The sequence below is a fragment of the Vicugna pacos genome, chromosome 19, assembly GCF_048564905.1.
Source record: "Vicugna pacos chromosome 19, VicPac4, whole genome shotgun sequence".
In the NCBI taxonomy this organism is placed as follows: Eukaryota; Metazoa; Chordata; class Mammalia; order Artiodactyla; family Camelidae; genus Vicugna; species Vicugna pacos.
In genome coordinates this window covers 44,527,227-44,551,277 of record NC_133005.1, presented here as the reverse complement: position 1 = coordinate 44,551,277, position 24,051 = coordinate 44,527,227, and positions in this window count along the sequence as shown.

Below are 24,051 nucleotides of genomic sequence, written 5' to 3'. Positions count from 1 at the left end.
TCTGTCTCTGTTTTATAAATTCATTTGTGTCATTTTTTTTTAGATTCCACATATGTGATATCACATGGCATTTGTCTTTCTCTGCCTGACTTACTGTACTTAGTATGGTCATCTCTAGGTCCGGCCATGTTGCTGTAAATAGCATTATTTTAGTCCTTTTTGTGGCTGAGTAGTATTCCATTGTATATATATCACATCTTCTTAATGCAGTCATCTGACCATGGACATCTAGCTTGTTTCCATGTCTTGGCTACTGTAAACAGTGCTGCTACAAACACTGGGGTGCATGTAACTTTTCAAATTAGAGTTTCCTCCAGATATAAGCCCAGGAAGGGGACTGCTGGATCATAGGGTAAGCCTAATTTTAGTTTTCTAAGGAACCTCCACACTGTCCTCCATAGTGGCTGCATCTCCCTTTTTTTAATTGTGGTAAACTAAACACAGCATTAAGTTTACCATCCCAACCACATTTCAGCGCATCTGTCAGCAGTGTTAACTAGAGTCACACCGTCATGCACAGATCTCTAGAACATTTTCATCTTGCGGCAAACTCTGTCCCCATTAAACGCTAGCCCCCCGGCCCTGCTCTCAGCCCTCGGCAACCACCGTTCAGCTCTCAGTGTCTGTGATTCTGACGGCTTCAGAGACTTCATGTGAGCGGGATCATGCAGGGTTCATCTTTTTGTGTCTGACTTGTTTTGCTGAGCATAATGTCCTCAAGGTTCATCCGTGTAGTAGCGTGTGACAGGACTTCCTTCTTTTTTTGAAGCTGCTTAATAGTCCTTGTGTGTGTGTGTGTGTGTGTGTGTGTGTGTGTGTCACATTTTCCCCATCCATTCATCTGTCAGTGGACATCTGGGTGGCACCTGCCTCTTGGCTATTATGAACTATGCTTCTGTGAACACAGGCGTGCATATGTCTCCTCAAAGCCCAGCTTTCATTTCCTTTGCACATAGACCCAGGGGGGAGATTGCTGGATCGTAATGTAATTGTTTTACCTTTTTTGAGGAAACTGCATTCTGTTTTCCATGACGTCGGCACCGTTCTCCATCCCCAGCCACCGTGCACAGGAACTGAGGTCCCTGCGTCCTCACCGGCGTTTATTTTCCGTTTGGGACACAGCCACCCTCCTGGGAGTGAGGTGTCCAGTGCACTTCTTGAAGGGGTTCTAGTTTATCTCATTTGGTCACAACTCAGAGAAGGCTGAGGGGCATGGAGATTGCTGTTCCCAGCATAGCTGGGGCTTTCGCGGAAACCTCGACCTCTCGTCACGGGTGTGGTGTCCTGGGGAGAGGACCCAGATGACAGCCTTGCCTTTGGATCAAACCCCAGCTCCACCCTGGCGCTGCTGAAAAGGCGCGGGGACCGAGGCCGCCGGCCAGAGAGCCAGCTGAGCCCCCGCCCGCCTGGGCCTCTCTTGCTTGGAGCTGCCGCTTTTTTCTTCAGGGTCGCGTACATTCCTGTAGGTTTCTTTCCTCCTGGCTAGATAACCAGTTTTATTTTATTTTTGGCCACTGAAAATAATGACCGTGATGCTGCTGCAACGTCTCTTGGCTGCTCCAAAGGCACAGCAATCGTAAGGCAGAGCCGGAGAAGGTGCACAGGGCGCCGGGCCACGCGGAGCGGGGAAGCCGTTCCCTGAGAGTCTCATCAACCGCTCTCTCGTTCCCAGACAGACCCGCCCGTGCTGGGGACGGCTGTCTGCAGAGAGCAGGGCAAAGGGGATGTGAATGGAACTCTGTCACAACTAGCTGCATCTGCTCATGACCCGATACCCGGAAACAGCGGGAAAGTCATTGTCGCATTGAATCATTAATTTAGACACATTAACCTGTTAGGAACCGGGGACACCAGGAAAATAAAACAGACACAGGCCGAGGAAACGGACCTCTTTTGAGGTGTGTTTCCTACTTTTTTTTTTTTTGGCCTCCTGGAGTTTTCTCCCCAGTTCACATTTCTTTTTTGTTCTGTTCTTGGTTTCTCTGTGCACTCAGGGCCTTCGAGAGAGCGCAGCAGAGCGGGCAGCCGTGGCACACACACCTCCACACACCGACGCGGGGGTGTTCTCCTAGTGACTCTCCACTCTGACTTAGCTTCTCTGAATATTAACTTTCTGTGTTACAAATAATTAGTTGATCATTTTCCCTGTAGCTCAAACTCATAAATGGTCCAAGCCGGTGCGATCCTGTCGGGCAGGTGGAGCCTGGGCACCGCGGGGAGCTCCCCGGGCAGCTGAGTCTCGGATGCTCAGCGGCACAGAGCCTGTGGCCCCAGATCCCAGCGCTCGGGCGGGCGTGTCCGCCCCGTGCACGTTTGGCTGCACAAGGCTGCCGGCTGCAGTGCCTGGTGAGTAAGTGGAGGGGAGATCCTGGACTGAACATGCAATTAGCCGTAAGACACCCCTCCCCCCAATCTGTGCTCTTCCTTTTGTCTTGTTTTGACACTTTACAGCCACAGCATCCATGTTCCTTATAAAAATGGAAAGTGGCCATTCTCCCCCTTAAGCTAGCCCGTGTCCAGAAACTCCACTCTGCACGGGTGGCCAGGCAAGAAGCACAAGCTCACTGCAGACACTGTCCCCTCTGCTGCCACCACCACCGTCAGCCCCGGGGACACTAGATCAGGACCGGCTCAGGGACACGCCACTGCCGGCGACACTGAGGCGTGCTGACCTCCATCACTGAGCTTCCAACACCTTCTCACACAAAGAAAAGAAGGAACCCCCCCCTCCCGTGGGTCCAGCGTCTCCTCTGCACAGAGAGCAGGAGGGCCTCCCTCCTGAGCCAGCGAGAGCCGTGCTGGGGGGCAGAGGATGCTGCGCTCCCTTCCGCTTCCGCAGGGCGCTTCGCCAGAGAGCTCTCGGCCTCCGTGGCTGTCTTCCCGTCTCTGTGTTCAAGGTCAGCCGGACGCGACGGGTGACCCCTCCTCAGTCCTTGGGGTTTGCAAGTGACGTGGCCTCTGGCTGCGTGGTTTCCAGGGACGTTCCTGCTTCTCGGGCGGATTGGCCACCTCTTCCTACGCACTGATTTCACATTCGTATCAAAGCCGCGGGCAGGCGTGGGGCGAGCCTTCAGGTCACTCGCGAGCTTCGGCTGCAGAAACAGGATGCGTACTAATTGCCAAACAAAGCCACGTTCGACAGCGCGCAGGAAAGAAAGCGAGGGCACGTGTGTCCTTGAGTTCAAGCAGCAGGGGCCTGGGGGGTGGGGGAGGCACGGGGAGGGACCAGATGGGAGGCAGGGACGGTGGGAAGCTGTCTGTATCCCCAATGGTGATGTTCCCAGCCTTCGCCCTCCTTTCCCGACTCACAGAGAGCTCTGAGTCCTGACCCTCCCTCGCTCCCCGGCCTGCCTCCCTTGCCTCTGCCTCTGCTGTTTCATCTCCCAGCATTCCAGAGACAAAGGTGCCCTCAGGAGCGGCTGTTTGCTCTTAAGGGAGGACTGTGGTCTCCTCAAGGCCTCGAAGTTCCAATCCTGCTCCACTCTCCAAAGTCTCCTAGAAACTCTAGGTCAGCCCTTTTCAAAATGCAGGGAGAGCATGAAAAACTCTGGGGATCTTGTCAAAGCGCGGATTTTGATGCGGCAGGTCTCCCTCGAGATTCTGCATTTCTAACCAGGGGGTGCTCAGGCTGCCGTCCTTGGCTGTGATGGAGTCCACCAGCTAGACTGCACGGGACCGGTAAGAGCACAGCCGACCTCCCAGCTAAGAGCACCCCCGCCTGCAGAGCGTCGCCGCCCACCAGCCCGGCGCCAGCCTGGGGGCAGCACCCCGCAGGCAGCACCCCGCTCGGCACAGAGAAGGCGCTTCCTGCTCTTGGCAGGACGTCGCTCATGGTGCATCACGGCCAACAGGACAGACCTTTTGGTACCAGGTGCACTGTTCCTAGGCGGGATTCCAAGAGGGAGGTTCTATGAGTGCCCCTTTTACAGAGGTGGAAACTGAGGTTCGGAAGAGTTGATTATCTTGCAAGCTCAGGCTGAGCTAGCCTTTGGCCGCCCATCTCACTGAGTGTGATGAAACGCAGTCAGAATTCTGCTTCTGAGAAGATGGGAGTAGATTTACTGCTTCCACTCCTCCTGCTAAGTTTAGTAAAGCCCCCGAGACACACTGACGGATAGACAGAGCCTATTTATTTTATACATATAATAGGTCTCGTATACCTACTTGTATTTATACGTATAGATCTCTAAATAAGAAGGCTCTGAAAGGTAGAGCGCAGAGGCAGACCTCCTAGGGCCCTTGAAGAAGACGTGTTTGTGAATGAGTCTCCAGGTCTTTGAGGGGCCACACATACCTCAAACTGGGCGCTTGAAACGCCAGCAACCTGGAAAGATCAGCAGGTGCAAACCAAAAAGCTTCACCCAAAGCCCGCCCTCTCCAACCGGAGGACCAGGAAGGAGGAACCAAGCAAGACGGAGAATGTTTAGGAAAGAACTGCTCAATGACAGGGCGCAGAAAACCCCTGGCGGCGCCTCTCCCCGGGGCGGCAGAGGGGCCTGGACTTTGTCCTCAGCAGGTTACACGGAGGCACCCAGACTCGGTCAGCACTTGAAAAATCACCCAAAGTAATCGGCCACAGATAAACAAGTTCACGCTGTAGAGTGCAGGGAACTGCACTCGGTATCCGGTAGTAACTTACGGTGAGAAAGAACATGAAAATGAATAAATGTGTGTTCGTGTGTGACTGAAGCTTTGTGCTGTGCACCAGAAATGGATATAACATTGTAAACTGTATTTCAATAAAAAGATACATATACAGAAAAAAACACAGCAAGCTACCATATCGATGGGCTAAAGGAGGAAAATGACATGACAGTAACAACTGATTTAGAAAAAGCACTTGGCAAAATGCGGCACCTGATCATGATAAAAAAAAAACCTGTAAAAATAGGAATAAAGGGATGTCTGCAACCTGAAAATGATAACCTAACAACAACAGCAAAATAACAAACAATCCCCTGCAGCAAACATTCAAATTGATGGTAAGAGACTGCATGCTCTTTACCTAGTATTTGGAACGAGGTAAACCCATCTGCTCCCTCCACTCTCCTCTTTTTTGTCTGTAAATAAAACTTATTTAAAGCAAAGCTCATTCATTTATGCAATGTCGGGGGCTGCTTTCTTTTAATTTTAACGTTTTGCTTATTTGTTTATTTATTGAGGAAACACTGGCTTGTAACATTACGTAAATCTCACGTGTTGCAGTTCAGCGTGCGTCTGCATGACGGCCTGCTCACCACCGCGTTCACTCTTCACCTGTCACCGCACAGAGGACCCCTTTGCCCACCTCTCCTCCCCCGATGCCCCTTGCCCTCTGGGAACCACTCCCCTGTTCTCTACATGCATGTCTTTGTTTTTATTTGTTTGTTTACTCATCTACTTATTTTTATATTCCACATATGAGCGAAATGAGACGTGTTTGACTTTCTCTCTCTGACTTATTCTCTTAGCATAAAACCCTCAAGGTTTTGCATGTGTCTGTTCAGTTTTCCTAGCACCATTCATTGAAGAGACTAGCCTCTCTCCACTGTGTGTCTTTTGCTCCTTTGTCACGAATTAATTGACCAAATCTGTGTGGGTTTATTTCTGGGCTCTTTCTGTTCCATTGATCTGTGTGTGTGTTTTTCTGCCAGCACCATGGTGTTTTGATCACTATAGTTCTGTAATATCGTTTGAGATTAGGGATGTAATACCTCCAGCTTTGCTCTTTTTCCTCAGGACTGCTTTGGCTATGTGGGGTCTTTGATGGTTTCATATAAAATTTAGAATTTTGGGTTCTATTACTGTGAAAAATGTAGCTGAGGCTTTGCTGGGATCGCACTGAATCTGTGGTACACTTAGGACATTTTAACAACGTTAGTTCTTCCAGTCCATGAACAAAGCGTGCCCTTCCAGTTCTCTGTGCTCTCACCACTCTCATTCAACATCTGCTGGGAGATGTGCCCCATGCAGTAAGGCAAGAACAGAAACAAAGTATCCACATACATAAAGCAAAGAAATCAAGCTGCCTTCACCTGCAGAGGACGTGCTTACTCGCTTACTTAGAAAACCCCAAAGGAATCTACCAAAAAGTCTCCTAAAACTAACAGGTGAGTTCACTGTGGCTGCAGGATTTGCAATAAATATAAAAACAAATAAATTTACTTCTGTAGAAAATACAGAATTCAATACTAGCAATCAAAATTAAGCTACAATACTACTTGCAGTTGTTGAAGTAAATAGTCAGGTATAAATGTAACAATGCATGTGCGTGACTCACATGCTAAAAAGCTATAAATACTGGGGTAGCTGCCAGAGAAATAAAGCTTACGTTCACACAAACCCTGCAGGTGAGTGTTCATAACAGGTTCATTCACGATGTCAAGAAACTGAGGGAAAAAACCCACCTGTGCTTTAATGAGTGAACAGTTGAACTGGGGAGCATCCACATCATGGAATATCATTGGTCAAAACCAACAGCAACCTGTTGACCTTAATGACACAGACGAGACTCCAGAGAATGATGAGCGAAAAAAATCCAGAAAGTTTACCTACTGAATGATTCCATTTGCATAAGCTTCTCAAAATGACAAAAAAAAAATGATGTAAATGGAGAACAGGGTAGTGGCCGCGGGGCCGAGGAGAGCTGGGCAGACAGGACGGCGGTGCGGCTGTGGAAGGACAGCACGGGGACCTGGGCAGAGGGAACAGGGGACCTTCCATGTTGTTCCTTACGACCGTGTGGGACTCTATAGCCACATCAGAATAAAAAATTCGATTCTTGAAACATTCACTGACATGATGGATTTTTGCCCAGCTGACATGAAAGCAGTTCTGAACCCCAACCTCACTTGGACTCCGCGCAGGCAGTGGGTTTTCAGTAATAGAATCCAAGAAGAAATCTAATTTGGTTTTCACATGTGACCAATCAATATTTGAATCATGCCCAACTGGTTAGCCTAAAATAAATATGTCTTCAGTGAACTGGAGAATGCAAATTCTGTTTTTGAAATTGTTCTGGGACTCACAAAGGGAAGAAAAAGAAAAAAGTTCAAGAAAGTGGAAAGAGCTATCTGCCAAAATGAGTACAAAAGTCAGGGCCCACGTGGCTTCCGGAGGGAGCCCTTTCGGGAGGTGCTGACCCAGATGGATCCGACACAAACGAGTAAGCCTGACCTGTCCTGCTTATATTGAGAGAGTTTGACTTAAAACATAGTTCTTCATGGCATCTGGACCAAAATTCTCTCATTTACTGTGAAAACGGTGGTGAGTGTTCTGAGACAAAACCGTATTTTATTAACTAAGGCACCTTGATGTTTAAGTATTTGGGGTGGAAAAAATCAATTTTCTCTAATGGGTCAAGGAGGTCCTTTTGTAATAACCAAATCAGGGGTTTCCCCTGTGCCCGGGGACTTTCCCAGGTTCGCTCAGTCCACAGCATGCAGCCTGCCCTCCGGGGGCTCACAGTCCAGGGGGCAGCCCGCCTCATTTCGTTTTCATAGCAAGAAGCTGCCCTGATTATCTTTATTCAGCAGTTCAGTGGTTCTCAGCTGGGGGAGGGCCTGCCCTCCTGGGGACACGCTGCTGTGTCTGGACACATCTTTGGCTGTCCGGGCTACAGGGGTGCTGCTGGTATCCAGTGGGGGGAGAGGCAGGGATGCTGCTCACTGCCCCGCTCCAAGCACGGATGGCCCCACAACAGGGGGTCATCCAGCCCCCAACGTCAACAGCGCCACGATAGGGGAACCCTGTGACAGTAGAAGAACGGGCTACTGAGAAGTCAAGCTGTTTGCCAGGGGAGAGCCAGCCAGCCTGCAGCGCCGCAGAGAGCTGACCCCAGGGCGGTCCGCCTGCTCGTCCCTCTGTGTTCTACCTCGTGGGGCCACAGCATCTGCAACTTGGCTGGCTCCGCGTGAACACCTGCAACGGCTGGCTGCTTAGAAACCCCGGGAAGGCAGAGGGGCGGGGTCCGGCCGTTGTCACAGTGGAACCAGAGGCCAAGCGCTTGGGCTGAATATGTGACGAAGCTCTTGCATAACCAGACGCTGTGCAGGTTTTTCCAAACTTCTCCTAACTTCTGACGTTGCCTTCTCTGGCCTGACCCTTGACGCCGCCCTGCGATCTTCATGTCTGGCTTTGGCTCTCTGGAAGATCTCAAGGGACAGAAGTGAGGCTGACTTCATCTGACCCCTAGAAGGGGGTGCCTCCCCCGCAAAAAAAAGTATAGTATTTCCCTCCCCCTCACCTCAATTCCTTCATCCCATATTTTTTCCCCTGAGTTTGAGCAAAAAGATGAGACTGAAAGAACACTTAAAACTAATCCAACCATAAAAATCAGAGTCACCACCGCCTCCCGTCAGAGCAACCAGCACTTTATTACTTTCGCCTGTGTCCGCTTTGAGCCTTAAATTAGCAGAAGGAAACAGGCTGCGTTCCTGGCTCCTCCTCTCTCGCTTAAACAAACAGCAGCGTTCTCAGAGGAGAACGCAACAGAGCGAATCACGTTATTTTCAATAAATTCCAACAGTGCTGCTATAGTAACTGTCTTAACCATGATTAATGCAGGAAACGTTAGGAAAGCATGTTATTATTATTCTAAATTAGGTTTTGGTTGAATTCATTTTTATGCATGGTTACTAAGATGTAAGAGTTTCGGAACTGCTAATTGTAACATTCCTTCTTTGGAGATAAGAGGGGGCTGGGCGCACAGGGCTTCTGCTGAAGGGTTTTAGTTTGGGTATTTGCCTGAGGGCCAACATGTTATCCAGTCAGCAGCCTGCTAAGGCGCGACAGCCTGACTCCCATGGAGCCCTCAGTTCAAGATTTTCTTTTCGTGTCGCCCACCTGCGTGGACTTTGTGGAAAAAGCACAATGGTGATTAACATCATATCATTTTCACGGTGTGTGGGGGGCAGGAAGGCAGGGAGACAGCTCCCTACAGAGCCAACAGTACCCTTCTTTCTCTTTCCAAATCTCCTTTTCATCAATGATGGTGGGAAAATAAATATAAGAACACGAAACGCATTGATCGAGTGCTGACCGTGCACCAGGCTTACATCACGTTCTGTCCACCCGCTCACTTCACCACGATCGCCAAGCGTCTGCCACACGCAGGGCAGGGTGGGCGCTGCGGACGCACTAGAGGATGCTGGCCTCCCTCCTCCTGGAGCTTGCATTCTAGGGAGAGAGCCAAGAAGTGTCTGCAAGGAAGTGGGCGAGGGGATGTGACGAAAAACTACCGCCAGCCCTGTCAGTAGACCGGGGTGCTGTGGCCATCAAGTCATCAGCCGCTGCCGCCAACTCAGGATGCAGACAAGCAGGCAGCTCGGCCTCTACAGCCACCACCAGCGGCGCCCCCCAGGGACTCAGGATGGGGGAGAACAGGACCCTGGCCCTGGACAGCTCAGGTGCAGATCAAAGGAATGACTCCAATGAGCCCCGAACTTTGCTCCCTCCCTTGCACAGAAAAGCGCTAAATTCTTTCACTTGAGATGCCTGGTTTTCTTTCATTAGCAGTAATCTTTTGAAGCTCCGACTACCTGGTCTTTGTTGTAAAGCTCCTATATATCCTGGCTCGTCCCCTACCTCTTCGGAGCAGCACCTCAGAGCGTTCCAAGAGGCTGTCATCCTGGGCTGAGCCCTCAGAATTGTCTGCCGAATAAAACATAACTCAGCTTTTAGGCTGTGCATTTAGTATCAGTCGACAGGGGAGAGTGAGAGTGGTCGGAGGTGAGTCAGAGAGCGTGGGTATGTGGTCAGACACTCAGAGCCTTGTGGGACCCTGGGGGAGGGGGGTCTGGCTTTTCCCCTGAGGCTGGTGGAGAGCCTGGAAGTCTCAGCAAAGGAAGGACTGATATGACTTTTGTCCTAACGGGGTCCCTCCACTGTGGGTTTGGAAATAGAGCACAGGGGATCAGGGTGGAAGCGGGGAGATGGATGCAGCTGTCAGGGTAAGGGGCTGTGAGACAGAGCACAATTCTAACATTGGGATGGGGAGAACTGGGTGGATCCTGGGTGGGGGTTGAAGGTTGGCAGGATTTGCTGATGGACTGTGAAGACAGACAACAAGAAGATGCTGAGGTTCTGGGCCTTCGCATCTGGAAGAAGGGATTCTGTTTCCCAAGGTGGGAGAGAGCATAGGAGTAACACGTTTAGGGAAAAAGTCAGGAATCCGATTTTGCACACACTAAGTTATAAATGCAATTTAGTCATCAAGGGAAGAAGTGAGTAAGATCCTGGGCTCTGGCTCCGTGGACAGTCAGCGGGCAGGCCCAGGGCAGAAATGAAACTTCAGCAATAATCACAGTAGACTGGTATTCATAGACGCCTGGCTGAACGGTCACTAGGGGCCAACGGAACTGTCTCCCCAGTGGAAGAGGTGATCTGAGCCTTGAATTATCCCTGTGCTGAGAAGATCAGCGCAATGGAGACCAGAAGAATGACTCGTGACGTAGAAGGGCTGAGAGAATGGGACCCCCGGGGCAGGTGAAGTGTGCTTAGAACGCCCACCGCTGTGTGTGTGCTGCCCAGAGTGTGCGATGGGCCTGGGAGCAGACCGCCACGCGGGAGGACAGCACAGGGTCCACGGCAACCCAGTGTGCACGTGGACTGGGGGCAGAGGCAGGGCTCCAAGAATCTAAACACAGCGTCAGGGCCCCTTAACGGCCTGGGCGCCTTCCCAGTGATGTGCTCGTACACTTTATAAAATTTGCACAAAGGAAAGACTTTTAACCACAGTTAGTTAAGACTCCAGTTGCTCCCCATCGTGACTTTGCTCTGTCATCCTTCCCACTCTGTTGGTGACACCTGAGCAGGGTCAAGGGCCACTTTGGGATCTAGCTTCAGGGAGGTTGACTTGGGGACACATGTGGCTGGGGTTTGGCGGAACACAGCCACAGGGTCAAGCACTGGCACGTGGAGCTGAGTTACTGCAGGAGCTCCCGGGTGGGAACACCTTCCGGGATCTCCCCCTCCCACAGTGCCCACTCACCCAGCAACGGTCTGACCATCACCCAGCGACAGTCCAACTGCCCAAGGGGCGGGGCCAAAGGTCATTCATAACAAGAACATGCCCTTCGGTGTCCAAGACCTAAGCAAGTGGCTGAAAAACAGCTGAACATCTGAAAAAGGAAAGCTGCAAAGACTATGTTTGGAATATTCAGAAGCAAGCATAGAGATTAGAGACAGGCCTGTGTGCGTGTGGACACTTAATACACAGTGAAGGTGACAACATGAATCAGTGGGGAAAGGATTCAGGAGATGGTGTGGAGAGAAGTAGCTCACATTATGAAGAATACAAGAAAAAAAGAAAGAGAGAGAGAAAGAGAAAGGGCTCTCTACCTACCGTCACATTAAAGATTGACCTCAGATGGATTCAAGCTCCAAGCATGAAAAGTAAACAATAAAGTTATAGAAGGAATGTTGGTTAGTATCTTCACGACTTGGGGAAAGGAAAGGACTTTTTAAACAGAAGTTAAAACCAAAGGTAAGACAAAAGAAACAGAGAGATGAGGTTTCTTTCCTGCCTAAAACAAGGAAAGAGGGATTGTCTGTTGAATGAAACCATCCAGATAAAGTTAATGGAAAAGTGAGTTAGGAGATTTTTGCAGTGTCTAAAACTCACAGAAGATTTAAATATAGACTAAAATATAGACCCACTCCTGCAAAACACCATGAAACAAAAAGTAGCTCCATCAGGGGAAGGGACAACGGGCTTGAGATGAGTAAGGGAAGACGAGTTCCGTCCGCCCAGACCCACGAGGACGTCACACTGTCCAGCGAGCAGGCGTGTGAGAAAGGAAGCGAGGCAGCCCTGCATCTGCTAGGGAGAAATGGGGAGCTCTGGGGTACCACATGTGGGCAGGGCCGTGGGGCACTGGCATCGCCAGGTTCTGCTGACGGCCGGTTACTCAGTCAAGCAAGTCACACGATCAGGCTCAGAACCAGCGGACAGGACGCACGCGGGGAGGCCAGGTGGAACGGGATGGACGCACACCACGGAGCACTAGACCCCATTAAGGATGAGGCGCACATCCTGCTAAGCGGACAGATCTGTAAATACAGGGCTGAGTAAATAATGCAAGAAAGGGAGACGTGAGAAAACGACAAGGCGCACTCCCTAAGGACACAGGCAGGCGGAGAGGCGCGCGGTGAAGAGCGGAGCTGCCACCTGCGTCGGGGGGCCCGTGCTGGGGCGGGGGGCAGCGGGGACACACCAACAGTGAGGCGCCAGCGCTGCAGCTGATGGTGTGCGGCGCACAGGCGTCCAGAGAGCTTTCTTTTACTTTTAAGATTCCACTTGGCCGGGGAACCTGCTGGTCTCAAACTTCCGTCAGCGGAAAGCTTGAGACTAGAACGTGAAGCCCCAAAGAGCAGGACCACCCGTGTCTGGGGGCTGCTGCAGTACAGGACCCACGGTGGTGCCTGGAAAATAGAAGTTAGCCAATATTTTTCAAAAACTAATTGATATAAATGAATACAAAGGTAAACATTTTTCTTACGGATGTTCCCTGAAGCCCCAGCATGGTCCTCCAAGGCTTTGTAGCCGTCGGTCCCGTTATGCGCTCGTGGCCACTTCCCTGCCACGAGCCACGCTCCGTGCCCGGTGTCGTCCCCCCCCCCGACTGCGTCACGGCCCCACATCCTTGGCTCTTGACCTCTCACTTCCTCAGGGGAGGCTACCTGACCTCGCATGAGGCGAGGGCCCCTAGTGAGGGCCTCCTTTCCCACTACGGATTCTTTTGCTGAGACCTCTCGTTGCTCTGATTAGGTAATCATTGTCCACTGGTTTTTTAATAGCTGTCTCCCCTGTTAGGTCCCTGAGCCCAGAGATTCTTTCGGATGTCACTGAGTCCCTCGGACCAGACACCTAACGTGCGATTTAGAAATTTTATTGCTGGAATAATGAGCTGTTGGAAGAAAGGGGAAAACGAGACTTAGATAATTTCTCTTCTTTTGAGCAGCATAAGGAAGAGGCTTTACAGGGCAGAGGGTTGGAGCTGCAGCGCTAACCTGATTCCCCGCGGACGTCAGCTCTCTGCCCAGCCCTTGACCCTGGTCACTAGCATGCTCGAGGGGCCGCCTCCTGGTGGGCCCCCTGCACTGACACAGAAAGCACCTTCCTCCCTCAAAGGCTCCCAGCGTCTAGATGAAGAGGGCCGGCAGCCTCCCTTTCAGGTCTTGGATTCTATTTTCTCAAAACCCATCTAATATATTTGACTATATACCTTATTTAAAACAATTTGGTCAATAAAGGCTTGAAATCTCAGAAAGGAGATGAGATGCTTATTTCTCATGAACTGGCAGCATCTTAATATTTGCTGAGGAATGATTATTTAAGTTGTGGGTAGTGTACATGTGTGTGTGTTTGTGTTTCTAGTGTCCCAAGAAAACATTTAAACTTGCTACTCTTTTGGTCTCCAAAGCACAGCAATTTCCATAGCTGTCTACGGGGCTCGGGGTCTGAGCCGAGGGGTTGGGGAGCTTCGCAGGGGAAGGAGCGGCTGGAGCCCTCTGGTCCCAGGTTCGCCGAGGTCTGCTCTGCTTCCGCTCCATCTTCCCAGCCTTCGCTTTGAAATGGGAGACGCAAGGCAGGATCCTTTGTTCATTATTGGCTTATTTGTCTCTGTTAGTTAATTGCTTTTTATTATCTGTTGAATGGAATAATTATGTGCACAATCCTCTGAATTCTGCTTTTTATTAACATTTTATTTAGAAATGGTCTGCACTGAATGGGCTCTGTAAGTGACTCTGTGTCTGTGTGCGCACGCGTGCGCGGTTATATCCAGCAGTAATTGATCCGTTGCCAGCAATTAAGCATCCTAAAAACGGGGCTTGGCGACACACACTTTCCAGCCCAAACGCCAGCAACCTTCTTTACCTTTCCAGATTTACTATGCTTCCTTATAACATTAGTTTTTACATGTCCTCAGGGCAGTCTTGTCACTTTGAAAAGATATTTTAAACTGAGTGGTACTTTGTCAGTGTGCAAGCACTGCCTCACATATCAAGTGTGTATCGTCGCTTTAATACGGGTCACACCAAGACCCAGTGGGATGCCTGGTGACCAGGAGATCGTCCCTGAAGACACATTAGGACTGGAGACTTCCCCTGGGTTCCTGAACCCGCACGATCAGGTGTGCTCATCCCTCAGAACAGGGAGCGCCAGCTCATGGCTCTTTCACAGTTTCATTAAAAATTCAGCTCTTACCCAACCGCATTTACCAAATTCTCTGCGTCACTTTTCGCCCTGGGAGCAGCTCACTGGCCCACTAACCGTACAGGTCTTGGGGTGTTTAAGTGACTGTATTGTACTTTCAGACCCGAGCTAGGAAGGCAAGCGGTTCACAGACTAAACCCACACCGCAGCCGCCCTCACGGCTCCAGTTCAACGCTCCCGGAAAAGCACCAGAACAGCTGCTCTGGGAGGGTCTCAAACGCGCCCAAGAACAGGCGCAGTGAGGCGCGGGGGAGGGTAAAATGCGAAAAGCGACCCGCGCAGAGGGCGCCTCCGCCCTTCTCCTTTCCCGGTCTGCTTCCGCCCGGCCCCGCGCACGTGCGCGCCCCGACCGGCGGGGGCCCCGCCGCCGCGCCGCCGGAGGACAGGCCGGGCGGGAGCGACCCGCTTCTCCTCTTCCCCTCTTTCTCTCCCGGCGCTGCCTCAGGCGCAGCCGTGGCCGTGGAACTGGGTGTCGGCAACGGGGGGAGCTAGAAAGGCTCAAAGATCCCCGCTGTCCTCAGCAGAGAACTGGGGACAGGGCCCCGGGAGGCTGGCGAGCGCAGGCGGACCCTTGGGGAGAGAGGCCCGGAGCAGGGCGCCCTTGAGCTCCGGCAGAAGCCGCTGTCTCGGGCTCACCCGCCGGCAGCGCAGCGCAGCGACAACCCCGAAGCGGCAGGCGGAGAGCTCGGCCGCCACACCGGTCACGCGCGCCGCAGACCAGCCCCGGGCGCGCGGGAGGCGGCCGGCACCTCCCCGCGGAGGCTTCCAACGCTGAACACGCGCCGCGGCCGCCCCGACAGAAGGCCCGAGCCTGACCGCGTCTGCTCGCCTCGCAGAACCGCACAAACCACGATGCACCTCATGGAGAGGGTGGTAGCGGGCGCCGCAGCGTACGATCCAAACGCTCAGAGAGCGGTCCAGTCGGGCCAGCATGCAAAGCCAAGGAAGACGAAAAGACTGCGAATTCCAGCCCCAGGACGGGTCCACGGGTGGAGGTGAAATGATCAGATAAACACAGCAAATCAATCGTTGGAACTATGTTCCAGACGTTAAGGTAAACACGCTTGAAGTAAACAGCAACACAGAATTTCGCAGGAGAAAAACAAATGGTAGAAAAGAGAATCAAATGGAAATTGTAAAAGTGAAAATTTCATATCCAAAATTAAACTCACCTGTTGAGCTGAATGTTAGAATGCAGATACAGAAAGAGCTACGGGATTTGAAGCTAGACTAAGAAAAAAGATAGCCCCATCTGAGGACCCAGAAAAAGACTTAATAAAAGCGAGCAGCATCTACTGGTGATGCACAGCTCTCATCGGTGTCAGGAGAGCACGCGCTTAGCGCAGAGCAAACACACACAGCAGCTGAAGACAGCCTGAATTTGGTGAAAGACACACATTTACAGGTTAAAGGAAAAATCCAACCAAGACAAACTAAAAACAAACAAACAAAACCTCACAGACACGCCTTAATCAAAGTCCTGAAAAATAAAGACAAGAGAAGTCAAGAACACGGTTTGAGGAATTGTGGAGGCCAGAAGACAGTGGAACACGTACTTTAAAACCCATGAAAAAAGGAACTGTCTCCCCAGACATCATGTTAATGCTTAGAAACAAGAAGCTCCCTCTGCTACGGTGAGGAGCCCGGCAGAGGTGTCCGCTCTGACCTCTACACCCAGCATCGTGCCGACGGCCTTGGCCAGGGCAGTAGGAGGAAAGAAATACAATAAAACACATACCAGTTGTGAATGAAGAAGTGAAACTGCTTTTGCTCACAGATGCCATAACTGTCTGTGTGGAAAATCATTAAAAATGGACCCCAAACCCCCTAAACCCTGGAAGTAATGGAGTAAGGAAAGGTCACAGGACACGAGATCAGATTCAAATAGAAAAGTGAAATATAGTAACTCTGGCCTCATCATGAGAAAACATCAGATAAATCTGATTTGAGACACGTAAAGAATAAGGAAAGTATGAGACGCTGTCGCGGACCAGAGGCGACTTAGAACACGTGGTGTCTAAACGCGAAGACTTGTCTTGGGTGGGATTCCGGAACAGCAGGCGGGATCCCAGGGGGAACCTGGAGAAACTGAATGATGTCTGTAGTTTGGTCAGCAGCGCTGTATCAACACCAGTTCCTCAGTTTTGATCAACGTACCATGGTCATGTAAGACGTGCGCTGCGCCGAGTGGACACATAACGGCACATCGTGGGCCATGCCTGCGACGCACGTGTGACTCTAAAGTGATTTCAAACAGAAAAGTTCAAACAACGAAAGAAACCGAGGCGGCACCGAGGGGCGCTGGGTGGAGTGTGGGGCTCACTGGGCCCCTCACACTCTTCATAGTTTATTTCCTGGTTACTACAGACACAATTCATAATAGCAACAACGAGAGTCTTTGATGTGCACGGTGAGATTTTTCAGTCTTATGTAAGTGCAAGTAAAAGCACTGTTAGAAGCAACGACACACTAGCACATGCTTAGTTTAACTCTTATGAAACAGTACACTTGCTCTGGAAGTGCCTCTTTCAAGCAAACCCTCCCTCACACGCCCTCCGTCTTCCTCCACCCGGATTCCTGACCCCAGATTCCTGCACTGAGATGCCAGAGCCGCTGGCAAGATCTCTGCAGGTTTATCGGATTTAATTCTCACCACGGCATGAGGTGGACATGGCTGTCGCTATGATACAAATGAGGAAGCCAAGGCCAGTTGAAACTCACTGCAATTTTATTGTGTAAGAACACTGGACATGAGACCTACTCTCTTACCACAATTTTTAAGTGTCCTTTATGGTATTGTTAACGACAGACACAGTGTCATCAGTGGATCTCTAGAGCTTACTCATTTTGCGTAACTGAACCTCCACGCCAGTTGGTTAGCAATCTCCCATTTCCCCTCCCCCCAGCCCCTGGCAACCACCGTTCTACCCTCTGACCACAGGTGTGACCATTTCGGATTCCTCGAGTAGGTGGAATCGTGCAGTGTTTGTCCTTCTGTGGCTGGCTTTTTCCACTCAGCATAATGTCCTCCCTGTCCATCCGTGTCACAGACGGCAGAGCTCCCTCCTTCTTTAAGGCTGAACCGTAGGCTGTTGTGTGCACACACCACATTTTCTTCATCCATTTTTCTGTTGATGGGCATTAAAGTTGCTTCCACGTGCTGGCCGTTGTGAACATTGCTGCAGTGAACCCTGGAGTGTTAATATCTCTTTGAGATTCTGATTTCAACTCTTGGATAAATACCCGGGAAGGACTGGATCATACGGTGGCTCTGTTTTTAAGATTCTGGAACTCCCATACAGGTTTCCACAGTGGTGGCACCATTTTGCTTTTCCACGAACAGTGCACAAGGATTCCAGTTTCTCCACATCCTCACCCATGCTTGTTGCTTTTTATTATTATTTTTTGATACTAGCCATCCTGGCAGGTGGCAGGTGGCAGGCTTTGATCTGTATTTCTCTGAGGATTAGTGACACCGGGCATCTGGTCACATACCTGTTGGCCATTTGGGTGTCTTCTTTGGAGAAATCTCTATTCAAAAATTTTGCCTATAATTATATTATTATTATTATCATCATTGCTGTTGAGTTGTAAGTATATTTTGGAAACTGGCCCCTTATCTGCTAAGTGGTTTACAAATGTGCCTCCCATTCTGCAGGTCACCTTCCCACTCTGTTGATGGTTTTTCCTGCTGTGCAGAGCTTTTTAGTTTGATGCAGTCACACATCTATTTCTGCCTCTGTTGCCCGTGCTTCTGATGTCATACTCATTAAATCCCTGCCAAGACCAGTGTCACGAAGCTCTTCCCCTCACTTTATAAAGATCCCGCATGATCCGAAGATGTGGAAAAACTGCGAAATGTGGAGAAGGGGTCATGTGGAATCAGCAAGTTCTGGACGGGAGACCGGGGAAGAGTCTAAACAATCCACGGGCGACTCAGGGGCTCGGAGTCCCACCGTTGGCCTTTGCTCTTGAAAAGTTCCTGGGAAAGGAAGTCAGTGCATCGCTGGAGGACCCTGTCTGCTGAAGCGGGAACAGGACAGCCCTGGGCTGGGGGCAAAGGAAGGGAGACTGGCGCTGACAGTTCCTGTCTGACTGATCCAGACTCAGAGGCCATCAGCGAAGATAAATATTGGAATACAGCCTGATTCTCAGCCCTCCCAAGCGGTCCATGAATTTAAAAAATGAAAATCTTGCCATCGTGAGCAATCAGAAGTCGGTTCACTCACTTTTATCATACCGAGGGGAGAGATCAAATTCGGTGATGTCCTTGGCATGTGGTGCTTTTAAAAAGAGACCTCTAGGGCAAATGTGTCTGAATGAACGTTTAATCTGCTCTCTCCCCTGCTGTGGGCCAGGGAGCAGGGCTGGGTCCAGGAAGGAATAGGTATTTCCATCCGAGGAGAGCCCAGAGCCTGGGACACCTACTCCGTCTGGACCGATACCCGGCAAACATCCCTGATGCCTTGCACGGAGAAGCGCCCTCCTCCATCAGCAACAGCAAGGGCCGGGCAGGCTCAGAAGGAGCCAGCGCATTTGCATCAAACAGAAAAGCCAGGGGGTAGAAGAAGGAAGGGCAGCAGCACTCTTGGGTGAGTCTTCTGCTCAGAGCGCTGTGGCCGTCTCTCTCCGCTCCCCCAAATTGCCTGGGGCACGTTAGTAATTGCCGTTTCAAAGGAAGCCTTCCTGGAACAAAGTGTCTCGTCGCTTGAGCTGGCCTCGCTTTTACCCTCTCCAGAGAGTGACTTTCGTCTGGAAAATGCTAATGGGAATGGCCAACACCTGTAACACTCGGCAAGCACGGGGCTGCAGGGCGTCGGGCGTGTAGATCGAAGCTCACGGAGAAGTTCAGTCCGCATCTCTCTGTGGCCAAGATCCATTCTGCCTATAATTGCTGCTGAAAGTTCAGGATGGCATTTTGCTGATGTGCCTAAAATAGTCTCCTTGGAGTTGTTGGGTGCGACTTAACAGTAGTTAAGGTACAAGGGGCAATGATCCAGCTGAAATCTTGTCTAAGTCATTTTGATAAGTGAACTGCCTGCAGAAGCTCCTTAATTGCTCCCACAGTCTTCAGCTGTTCCATTCGGCAGGGTCCTTTAAAAGGTCATTAATCAATCTCTAAAGATGTGACGGTTTTACATTTTGCTTGCTTAACAAAACACGGCCCTAACAAAGTCTCTCCCACTTAATCTCAGATTAGTTGATACCGGGGTGCCTTCTACTAACAGGCAGTCAGTCTGTTAATTGTGCTTTGGAGAACGTGTCTGTTCAGCTCCGGGTCGATGGGCGGGGACCTGGAACTTAGGGCCAGCAAGGAGGGACGCAGTCTTTGAATCGTCACTCGGCTCTGAACTTTACAATGTGAGGGGACAAGCAGCTGACCTCCTCACTGGATCTCAGGTTCAATGAAGGAAAAAAGTCTTACGCAAAACTGGAGAGACCGAGTCAGTCTGTTCGACGGGTAACTGCGCACAGCGCAGAGATCTGTTTGCCACTTGGCTCTGTCGCACTGGATGACGCCCAGTCGCCTCGACCCAAACAGGAGCACCTCTGGCATTTTGGAAGGGATGGTTCTTTGCTGCGTGGGGGCTGTTCTGGGCAGCGTAGGATGTTCAGCTACATCCCCGGCCTCTGCCTTCGTGCAAGTCATGACGACCAAAATGCCTGCAGACGTCAGCAAATGTCTCCTGGGGAGCAAAGTCGCTCCCGCTGATGGAGAACCATTGGCCTAGACCACAGAATTAAGCTTTGTCCACATGTTCCTGGAAATAATTCATTTATCAACAAAAACCTATAAAACATAGTGAAATGTTGACAGTGTCTCCCCCACTTTTATTTAGTAAATGTAGTGTTGATGGACCCCGTTGGGGTCTTCCTCCTTCCAGAGCCATCGCACGTACATTTAAGTGTGTGCACATTTACATCTGTGTGCCCAGAGCAGCCTGTCTGTAGGCTCTTCATTAACCTTTCTTTAGAAAAATAAATGAGCATGTGTGGTCAACGGAGATGAAAACACAAGTTAGGAGGGTTAAAACCCCTGCTTCCTTGGTCCCCTCCCCACGCAGCACGACACCCAGGAGGGGGCCCCGGGGTCAGCAGATCAGGTGTTGTGAACTGGCCCTGTCACCTGGAGCCTGGGTGGGTTTGGGGAAGCCTCGCAGCCTCCCCGTCCCGGCGTCCTCTCCCTCAGCACGGGCAGACACGGTCCGCCTGCGGGGTGTCGCGGTCCCAAGTGAGTTAGCACAGGCCATGTTCGCAGGACGCTCCGGTGGGCCGGCTGCGGGGGTAAAGGCATCCTCACCCGCGTGCAGGCTGCACTCTCTCAGTCCCTTTACTCTGTCTCTGTACCCACCTGTGAGTCCCCGGGGACCGAGGCCCCTGCGTTACCTGCCACTGTGTGTCCAATGCCTCAATTAATGTCTCTCACACAGGAGACACTCAGTCAAAGGCGACTGTGGAATAAACACCAAACGAAGAAACGAGAGTGAAAGGAGTAGTCCCAGCCTGGGCGGGAGGCGGTTTCTGGAGGACCTCAAGGCGCCCCCACCTGTCTGAGCAGGTGAGCCCACCTGACGCGACTCCCGCCCCGACAAGGGCCTGTTTGGGTCCCCAGCACCGCTGCGGTCCTGCCCGCTCCCCGACCACGCAGTTCCGGGGCCAGGACCGCCCCCAACGTGGAAGACTCAGGCACCCCCCGGGGTGACCGCCCGCCTCTCCGGGCCCCTCCCCTGGGAAGCGCCGATTCCTGCAAGCACGTGGGAAAATTCCACGCCTTTGCTGTAAGGAAATAAACAGGAGGTGGGCATTCGGGGGGACATTAGAAAAGCGACTTCCTTTAAGATTAACAGGCAGGCGGAGAGCAGAGTCGAGGCCTTTCTGGACAGGCACTGTCTAAGGCGGGGACGGCCTGAGCGGGGTTCCGCAGTTCGGGTTTGCCGACGTCTCGCTCACGGAAGGACTCGCAGTTCCGGGCCTTCTGCTTGTGCCGCTTTGTACCTTGTAAAACCGCCAAGAGCGTGGGGGAAGCCAGGGAGCTACTGCAGAGTTGGCCCTGCTCTCCTGGAAGCAAACACGAAACAGAATTTTCAGCGTTAGGGCTTCAGCCAGGAGCGGGGCAGCAGGCGGGACGGCGGGGTGCCTTCAGCAGAGGCCGGACAAGGACTCCGCGGCAGCGCGGGGGCGAGCCGGCGGCGCCAGGCACCCGTCCCCTCCCGGAAGCGGGGGCCGGAGGTGGGGCACGCCCCAGGGCCTTCGAGGGTCTTGAGGCTGTCTCCAGCGGCATGGACATTCCAGCAAGATCACGCTCCCCCTTCTCCTTTGCTTGCACTTCAGCTCACAGCCCGGAACGCAAACACACAGCGGTCTGCACCGGGGCTCTCGCAAGTCTTGGAGACAAGCAGTTGCTGGGGAGAGAGACGCCCCTACCTGATGTTTGATCATGAATAAATGAAAGGTCTCAGGACTGCCGAGGAATACGGCAGAGCTTTCCACCTGGGAAGTGGAAGAGGGTTTGAATCTTAGCCTGCCCTTTGAGCGTGTGTGTGCGTGTGTGTGTGTGTGTGCGCGCACGTGTGTGGCAAGATTACACATTCATAATGTTTTGACTCCTCTGCTTTCCGTTTCAGACCTAATAATCAAAATCAGGTGGTGAATTTAAGTGTCGTTAAACTGAGGTTGACAAGCATTACTGACAGCAAGACTGTTTCTTTTTTTCCCTCTTTTAATTTTTATCATTGCATTTATTTTTGTTTTTTGGTTTTGGGAGGAGGGAAGTAATTGTGTTTATTTAATTATGTATCTGAGGGGAGGCAATTAAGTTTACTTACTTATCTTTTTAAAAGGAGGCACTGGGGACTGAACCCAGGACCTCATGCACGCGAAGCACACGCTCTCCCGCTGAGCTACACCCTCCCCACCAAGATGGTTTCCAAAACGTAATGAAACAGAAAAGGAAAACGAATGCGTGTGTGTGCATGCATGACTGGGACACTGTGCTGTGCACCAGAAACTGACACACTGTAACTGGCTGTACTGCAATTAAAAAAATACGTAACAGCAGAAGAGGCAATCGCATCCCCAGACAGACCCGGACACGGTGAGACCCGTACGCGGCGCATCAGCCACACAGAAGTAAGACGGGAGGCGCTTTTAGATCACCCAGTTCTTAGGTCACAGGGTGCAGGGACCCCCAGCGGACACTGAGGTGCAGAGCCCATGTTTGGGGAAAGGTGCCAGGAAGCTCTGTGCTGCTCTCAGACGCTGACGCGGTGCTAGCGCTGCGGGTCCAGAGGGTGTGGCTGATTTTCTCATCAGCGTTTTTATCACTGAGATGATTAACCTGAGACTGGGATAATTTTGTCATACGAATCAAACACATTTTGATTAAACAGTACCAAGTCCACTTTGGTTCCTATAGCGAAAGCTGTTCTGGGTTATTTAACAAAAATTCAGAACAGTCAGGTGACTTGCTTCAGGCCAAGCAGCTCTTCAGAGAGAACGGGGCCTCCTGAGCCTCGTCTGATTATCTTCCTCTTGATCAGGGGGAGAATTCCATGTTCACGAGGACAAAAGGGAAGTGGAAATGGCTGCACTGGTTTTGCTTCCATGTCCCCTCCCCACGTGGAAAGGCTTTACCCAGAAGGGAGAATACCACGTGTGGAATGACACCCGCACGCACGTGTGGAAGACGCACGTGTGTCTTCTCCAAAGACAAACCCGCAGTTTCGCCCGCACTGGATTCCTCTGCTTTCCGAGGTGTTCTTTCTGACGTGCACTGCTCTCCAGAGCAGGACGTGCTGACGGAAGAAAGCATCTAACACAGATGGGGACACACGGTCAGGCAACTGGTGACCGGGGCCACCACACTTCTTCCCAGCAAACTTTAAGGAAAAACTACATGAATGAGACCGAATTTGACTTTTTTTAACCGCGCCCTGAAGGATGGGCCGGAATCCGTTGGTGCTTTGCTGTGCACCCTGAGGTGGGTTATAGTGAGTCTGTCTTTCTCCTGTTTGGGCCGTGATACAGGGACAGACATACACGCACGTCTTTGCCTCCAGGTGCTGTCTGTTGATTGTCTTGCACGAGGAGCGGTGACCGCCCGCCAGAGGCTCCCGGGAATCCTTCAGCGAGATCTGGGCGGGCCTGGTGTCCGAGGACCCAGGAAACACTGGGAAGGTTTGGACTGCTCCCCAGAAATGGGACTGGGCAGCCCAGGACATCGTATGATGCTGAGTGTACTCGTAATCAGCAGTTCATTTATGAGTACTGACTGATTAGCTTGAATCCAGCTATTTCGCCTCCAGGTTTTTTATTCCATTCCAGGAATTAAAACCAGAAAGATCACCCATGTTGGCCCCTTTCTTGGTTGCAAGGCCCACGCACAGCTGCTGATGCTGAAATCGATGGCTGTGACTTACTCATTTACTCATTTCTTAGCGCCTATATAGCAAGGCTCTGCTCTGAGCTGGTGCTGGGCTGCGGCCTGGAACGGCTGTGGTCACGGGGTGGAGGCTCTGACAGCAAGGAGAAGTGAGGGAGAGAAACCCGAGCTCGGGGTGCAGTAGGGAGGGTAAAGGATGTCAGGGAGCAGCCGCTACAATCTGGGGTCTCATGGGATGAGCAGGTATGACAGGAGGGGGCCTGTGAGGGCAGGGCTGGATGTGGGGTCACCCTCGGCTGCTGGACTGGGTGGGGCTGATGGTGGGAGTCTGGGCGCTAGCACATTTTTGAAGACCAGCCCCTGAGCCTTCCTGCTGGTCCCCTCTGAGACGCCCAGAAGGGCTGCAGGCGTGGGGCCCTCCACGGCTCAGGCATCGAGCAAGACTGTGAGAACATCATTTTCATTGTTTTAT